Here is a 7,531-nt window from a genome sequence, read left to right as displayed (position 1 = left end):
CTCCTTCTATCGGTATAAAATCATCCCAAAACCAAACACTTTGAGGCAGCAGATCACTAGAAAGGAGGCAAAGCTGTGCATGCCACCAAGAGGGAGCACACTCTGGAGCACACTCCCAGCACACTCTGGGAGCACACTCTCTACACTCAGTAGAAGTAGACGGTTGGATGGTTAGGATACTGGAAAGCTCTCTCAGGAGACGAAAGATCTTAAGAAATTCCAAAGGATGAAAGCCTCTAACCACAGAATAAGCAGAATAGAATAGAACTGGCACAGAGCTATCAAGGCTAATCAATAAGCGGAAGGTAACCCACATAAGAAAGTTTAATATGAATGTGAACTTGCATGTGAACCTGTGAGAAAACAGACTGGCGATTTGGAAATTTAAGAACAGGGCTTACCTTCGATGTCGATGGGCATCAATTTCGTAATATAACTTTGTTCCTTAATGTAAAAAATAAACAGTTTACAAGTTAATTATGTTAATTAATGGTGTAATTATTGATCCACATTACGGACGTGCCGGCTTCCTGTACAGTCTAGCAAAACCGACCGAAGCGACGTATCTCTGACAATTTTTGACAGCTGACAGTCCACCGTGACTGAGGCTGGAAGTCGGTGCCCGATCATGACAGCTCGTCCGCCGACAAGAAGACGCCACGTAGTGGTTGCAGCTCAACGGAGCTGAACGGTTCTGCATGTAAACAAAAGAGAAAAAAACAAACAACAGATACTTTGATTCCCGCAATCTGCTAACGCCAGGAGTTGCGACTCGAAAGGGTATTCTTCAGCAGCGCCCTGCGCGATCGCGGCCGGCAGTGGCTTTAGCAGCCGACACCCGATAAAAGGCGAAAGGCGTTGGCCTGTCGTGGTCATGATTTGTTCCACACCCCGGTTGCACGTCTCCAACCCTCAGTATCATTATCATCAATCCATCCAGAAGAGTACACGCAGCAATTTCCATCAGCCCCTCTCACTCTCACCTTTCCAAACGGTTTGGTTTGGTTTATTGGTGTTTAACGCCCCAAAGCGACTAAGGCTATGAGAGACGCCGTAGTGGAGGGCTCCGGAAATTTCGACTACCTGGGGTTCTTTAACGCCAGGTAGTCGTCTCTCATAGCCTTAGTCGCTTTGGGGCGTTAAACACCAATAAAGCGAACCAAACCGTTTGGAAAGGTGAGAGTGAGAGGGGCCGATGGAAATTGCTGCGTGTACTCTTCTGGATGGATTGATGATAATGGCTTTACCCTTCTATCGGTCAGGAGCTTGCCACCCCCCCCCCCCCCCCCGTGGTTAAATGTTTCCTATCAACATCGGCGGCGCTTATTCACGCGGTACCTGTACATGGTTCTAGGCAGAAAGACAAACCATCTCGTTTGTCTTTCTTCGCGCGCGGCCGACACCCGCAAACTGCCCCAGCTACTCTGTCCTGCGCGCCTCCAGTTCTTGAGCTGCAGTTACATTTCACGCGGCGGGCCTTCGATATGACGAACTTCTGTAGAGGCAAGTTTTTCTTGTTCACGAAACCGTCGGGTTTGGCTTTCCTTGCGCGCTGCCGCATTTTCGAAACTGACCTTCTGCAGTTGTCGCAGTGCTCATACCCTTCAAGCTAGCAGCCTTCGCCTCAGCTTCCGAAACTGGTTTACAGTCGCCCTGCAGCTTGTCGCGAACGATATTTTTCTCGCCAAACATCCTCTTGTGCCTCGCTCTCGGTGTCAGGCGATGGCTAACCTGGCAAATCGTTTGCTCCTGTGATTTTCTCATAACCCGCTGGCTCGTTTTCCTACGGTTTGATCACACCGCTATTTAGCCCTTCTTCAGTTTGTTCCAGCTCTGCGCCAGATTTCTCTCTTGAATTAAGATTATGAGCTGAAGTTCCCAGTGGCTTACTGCATGCTGCGAGCTTTGAAGAACTAGTTAGCAGTTTACTTTCTGCAGAGCTACACGGCTCTTTCTAGTCTCACCAATCCATTTTGCCGACTTAGAGCAACAGCCTCTTCTCAGCTTCTTCTGAGAAAAAAAAAGACACTTTCCTCTGGATTCTCAACCGTTACGCTCTGATGAGATGAGGCGACATTGTTTGGTGGGCTTGAAATGGCCCTCTGGCACCTCCTAGCATTTGCACCCAAACCAGCCCTCCTGGTTTTGCGCTTTTCACTAGGTTTCCGACCGAAATCATCGTTCATCGCTACCAAAGCGGCCTTTCTTTTTAGGACTAAAACTGTCCTATCGCTGCACTTCAGAGCAGCGGACGTCTCATCAGGCAAACGAGCGGAGCTCCCAGGTTTGTCTCTGATGCTAGAGTGGGGACGCAGCCGTCTGTCAATTTGGCATCTGAAATCAGATCCTGCGAATTTTGAAGCACCAGAAGAGTGCATTTTTAGCTCTCTGATAGTTGTTGGCATCTTCGTCAGAGAGGCGCGCTAGTACGCAGGCCACAGAACATGGGAGGACTGCCAGCAACATTATCGACCAATCGCCCTTGTTCAGCGATTCTTCCGTACAGATGTCGTCAAAGGTATTTAGAAAACGTCTGAATCTTTCGCCTCTTTTGCAAGCCTCTTCTGAAGATTATGCTTGTCTTTTATTAGTCCGTAAGTATGCTGAAGCTTGGGAACGCGAGGAGAAACCCTCCCTAGTGCTCCTATCAATGGACAGTGTTTTAGATCCCTTATCCTGCCTTAGGCAACAGGGTCAAGAAACGAACTTTTTGTTTGCATATTTAAATCACATTGAACATTTTGACAAGCTCTGATTTCACATTGCATGTTACCCTCATGGATTCTTCACGCAGTGAACTTTGTTAGCACATTTGTCACACTATGCAGTTCATCGTTTCATACGTAACGTATGATTACTCGCCGATGGCCTTAGTACGCATTTAATGGCCGCATTTTATCTTCTCTACTTTTTATTTCTTTTATTTTACCTTTTCCTCACCGCTCTTCTTCCATATTTTGGCTCCCGAATTCCGTTCCCCACGCTGAGTAGCATGTCCGCGATTTTTAAACACCGTCTAAATTTTCAGTTTTTTTTTTCATTAAAGGATTTCTCTCTCTCTCTCTCTCTCTCTCTCTCTCTCTCTCGAGGATGTTCGCTATAAGCTTGTGGAGAGTGCAATTACGTATGTAGTGCTGAATGGGGAAGGCTTATCTTCTTTCCCATGTATTTGATTTGCTTAGTCGTCCTGTGCCCAAGCATTCATTGAACGAGAACTTGGGAAATTACCCAATTGTTTACTGTTCCCACTGAGGGCGGGGACATACGGAAAAAAAGACTGCTTTGGGGGAACCGGTGGCAGATTTCGTCAGGTCGTTCTGCGAGACAGTCATCTGTAAATAGTTTCTCCTTGTTGTTCTTCTGTTCTGTTTTATTTTTTTAACGTGTAATTAAAGAGTTGAACACTCCTGTAGTTGTCTCCGAGTAATACGATCCAGCAAGTTCGAGCCTCGAACACGTTCTGGATCCTATAACGGTCGCCAACGTTTACCCCCTCACAACAACATGAGGGAAACAAAGATCACTAACCTCCCTTCCTTCGTAGTCCTTCGTAGCGCCGTCATGTTGGGTGATTTAAGCGCCCTCTCTTGGTTGTAAAAATGACCAATACAGGGCACCATCGTTCTGTACTGTCTCTCGATATTGAACGCGGGTCATGTAAACTTTGTGCGTGTAGCTTTTTCTTTCCTCGCAACTTCTCATCTCTACTTAGTCCGTCACGACACCAAGCCGAAGATGTCGACGCTAACGCTGTCCTAACAAACCCGGAAAGCTTTTACTGCGAGAGTTGTTGTATATAAGTTTTTGGCACTTGTTCTTTAAGCAGAAAAACTGCTCAAAAGGAAGGACACAGAAAGGAAGCGCACTGGACTAGCCCAGTTTCTTTTGTATGTCCAATGATTTGAGCTGTTTTTGTGTTTATATAATGGCGCGCATGCCCTCCAGTCATTTGCCCTCCTTCCCTCTCTCCAAGAGTAGAAAGTCTATTCAGACTCACAAGCCGCTATACACCACATACAGAAACGCACCCTGACCCCTTCTGTCCAACCGGAGGTCGAACGAGCGGTCTCCGCATTGCAGCCTTGCATCGTTTTCCTCCGCTGCGTCCCTGGGTATTCAGGGATTGACGGCAATCAGCTGGCCCATCAGCTCGCCCGCGACACTATTTTCCGGGCACCTTTGATCCCCTAGCCCAAGCCCTCGGACGATGGTGGGAGACTCACCCTTCGCCGCACCATAAAAGAGGTCTACCTCGAGCTCCGCCTCGACAAGCACCTTTGCCCTCCCCCTCATCCATCACTCATGGTGCCGGAGGCTCGCCTTCTTCGGCACCTACAAATGAATGCAGTCATCACCCCGTCTCGCCTCTTTCTCTATCGCTATCGATCGGACCCTTCCTGTCCCAACTGCCCCTTTATCTATGCGGACCTGGCCCATTGCCTCTTCTATTGCCCGCTGCTCAGCAGTCGGGTTCCTACCCCCTTCCTTCTTTATCCGTCACCACCTGGCTCGACTGGCTTGGCGCTGAAGGGGAGGAAGAACAGCGACTTCTGGTTGCCCAGGCGGTCGACATGATCGGCCTGTAAATTATGGCCGAATAAAGGTCTTTTACTACTACTATAATGTCGTGCCGACTAGCCTCCAAGCACTCTATTGGCGTTCGAATCCCAAACTCGTCGTTGTCCCTACTACTCTTTTAAGGCGAAAGCCTTTAATGCCTCATACTGTCGTTAGCAGCCGTGTCGGCAGCCGTGTCGGCAGCCGTGTCGACAGCCGTGTCGGTAGATGTGTCGGCAGATGTGTCGTCAGATGTGTCGTCAGATGTGTCCTCGTTTTGACGGGTGTACACCGAGATATGCAAGATAGTTACTGCGTAATTTCCTTTCCTGAAATACAATTTTCAGTTTCTTCATTAGGGCCCCTCTTTCTTCTTTCACTCCCACTTCCTCCCTCCATGTACGGTGCGGTTCGGGTGTCCACCGAGATGACAGAGAATTACTGCGCCATTTCTTTTCCTCGAAAAGCGTTGCGTTCAAAGGGCAACCCATCGCGCCGAACGGGTGGTGGCGTTACTCCCTTCCTGTACGGTGCAGTTCGGGTGTAACCGTGATGACAGAGAATTACTGCGCCATTTCCTTTCCTCAAAAAGCGTTGCGTTCAAAGGGCAAGGCATCGCGCCGAACGGGTGGTGGCGTTCCGTGGACTGCCTGACAGCGCTGCAACATGCTGTCGCGTTCCACTCCTAAAGGCGAAGCTTAAGCGCAATTAATTAGCACTTAATTAGTAGTTTGTGATCAATCAGTAATTAGCCACTAATTAGTAATTTGTCATTACTTCATCAATTATGTGTGACGTCATCCAGTGGTGACGTCTCCACCAGTGTCACATAGGCAAAGTGGTGGGGAAAACGCTTTCGCCTCTACGCACTTTAGACAGCCAAAGTGCCCCCTGAATTTTGTTTCTTTTGTTGCCCATACAGATCCATTTACCGTTCCCTCCTCGAAAAAGGGCACAACGGGACGCAGAAAGAGAGCGAGAGAACTGTGGCCGCTGTTGATTTTACGAAGTTGAGAAATTAATTGCGTCATTCGGAAACCTCGTGCCTTTGCTTGCAGTTATGAAGGCCGGTGCTTCCGTTGCGGCGAGGTGGCCGAGCGGTTAGCATTCTACTTCCGGCCACCGAGCGTGACGGACGCAGGATCATGAGCTCCGGCGGAGCGGCGATAGCGGCACTTGCTGGCCGCGGAAACAGGTTTGCTGCCGACGCAGATAAGGAATACGAGATAGTTTTGCCTACCCTGCCTACAGGATGTGTTGTTCATAACACGGTGTTTCTTCACGGCGACGTGCGAGCGAGGCCCTACAGGGTGGAAGATTTTCGGGATGCCCTGGCCAACGCTGGTGCGCTCCCCGACGTCGTGGCGTTGGGGGCGTATCAGATTAACCACGTGTGGGCGGTGACGATGAGCACCTAAGAAGCTGCTAAGAAACTTGCTGCCTGCAAAGAGCTACAAGTGAAAGGGCGCCGGTGCATTATTTTCGACCCTGAAGATCAGCAGGTAAAGCTGCGCCTGCATTGGATGCTGCACGGGGTGGCTGACGACGACATCCGAACTGCTTTCGCGGCGTTCGGCAACGTGACGGAGGTGACGCGGGAGCGTTGGCGTGTCCAAGGCATGAAGGAGAAAGGCTCGACCACCAGGACCGTGCTACTGAAGTTGAAGCCGGGAATTAAGGTGGATGATTTGCCACACCAGGTCCGAGTAGCCGGTGAGCTGGCCCTCGTTGTTGTCCCTGGGCGACCGATGCAGTGCCTGCGTTGCCACAGCACGGGTCACGTTCGCCGCGACTGCAGGGTGCCCAGGTGTTCCTAGTGCAGGCGCTACGGACACGTGGACGCGGACTGCGTCCGTACCTACGCGTCAGCTACCGGGCTCGGAAAGGCGAACGACACTGCGGAACTCATGGACATCACCGAGGCGGAGGAAGCAGCCACTGGTACGGACGAGGCGGGCAATTCGGCTTGTACGCTTGCGACGTCTGGGACTCCCAGTGACACCAAAGCGGCCGACGAACCAGAGAGCCAACAGCCGACGGGAGGCTCCCTCGGCGTCTCTAACGAGACGTCAGAGAACGGGGCGTGCCCATCAGAGCCCGTGGTCGACGAAGGAAAGGACCTGAACGAGGACCACCACGAGAATACCGGCGCCCGCACAACAAGCGTCACGCCCCCCGTTACCACCCTGGCGAAGCGTCCCCATGGCCAGGCCAGCCCCGAAGGGGATTAAGTGGTAGCACCCGGCGTCGAGGAGCCCCCTGCAAAGACGATTCAAGCCCGGCGTTCGTCGTTCCGGCCACGGCCAAACTATGCGGCCGACAAACTGTACTCCTCCGCAGACAAGGTACTACTCGAGAAGACTGATGTTCTTGCGCCGGATGATACCGGCGGCAACATTGGCGTCTAGCTGCGCGCTAGACGTGGAAGGTAAGCACCATGCTGTTGGTTCCCTCCTCTTGCGTAAAAATGGCTCCCGCCTCCACCTTTAGAGTCGCTACATTGAATGTGAGGGGCCTGGCGGCAAGGAAAAAACAAGGTCAGGTGTACCGACTTATTACGGAGCGCGAGATAGATGTATTGGCCGTGCAGGAGACGAAAGTGGACGGCAACGAAGGAACCGACAGCATGGTGCGACGTTTCACGACTAGATTTTATGCTGTCGTCAGTCAAGCAGTGGGAACATCGGCTGGCTGCGTGCTTTTTGTAAAGAAGATGCCGGGGCTAGAGGTGCAGGCTTATTTCTCGTGTGTGTCTGGCCGGTGTATTGCGCTTGATTTTTGTCTGAACGGCACTGAGTGGCGCATTGTTACCGTGTACGGGCCGAATGTGGTTGAGGAAAGGGTTGCCTTTTTCCAAAGCCTCCAAGAGCGCCTTTGCACGGAGAGGCGGCTCATTGTATTAGGCGAATTCAATTGTGTTCTTAATGCGCGCGATAAGTCAAGCATCCGGGGTTTCGAGACAGGAGCACTGAAG

At 51.0% G+C, this 7,531-nt stretch overlaps 1 pseudogene; it reads left to right on the top strand.

Moving 5' to 3' along the window:
* The first annotated feature begins 5,702 nt into the window (after positions 1-5,702).
* Positions 5,703-6,965, top strand: LOC149357961 (uncharacterized; annotated as a pseudogene).
* The last annotated feature ends 566 nt before the right edge of the window (positions 6,966-7,531 follow it).

The sequence above is a fragment of the Amblyomma mixtum genome, chromosome 3, assembly GCF_055824585.1.
Source record: "Amblyomma mixtum isolate Tamu chromosome 3, ASM5582458v1, whole genome shotgun sequence".
Taxonomy (NCBI): domain Eukaryota; kingdom Metazoa; phylum Arthropoda; class Arachnida; order Ixodida; family Ixodidae; genus Amblyomma; species Amblyomma mixtum.
The sequence above is the reverse complement of the archived record's forward strand: the minus strand, read 5'-3'. Positions and strand labels throughout refer to the sequence as shown.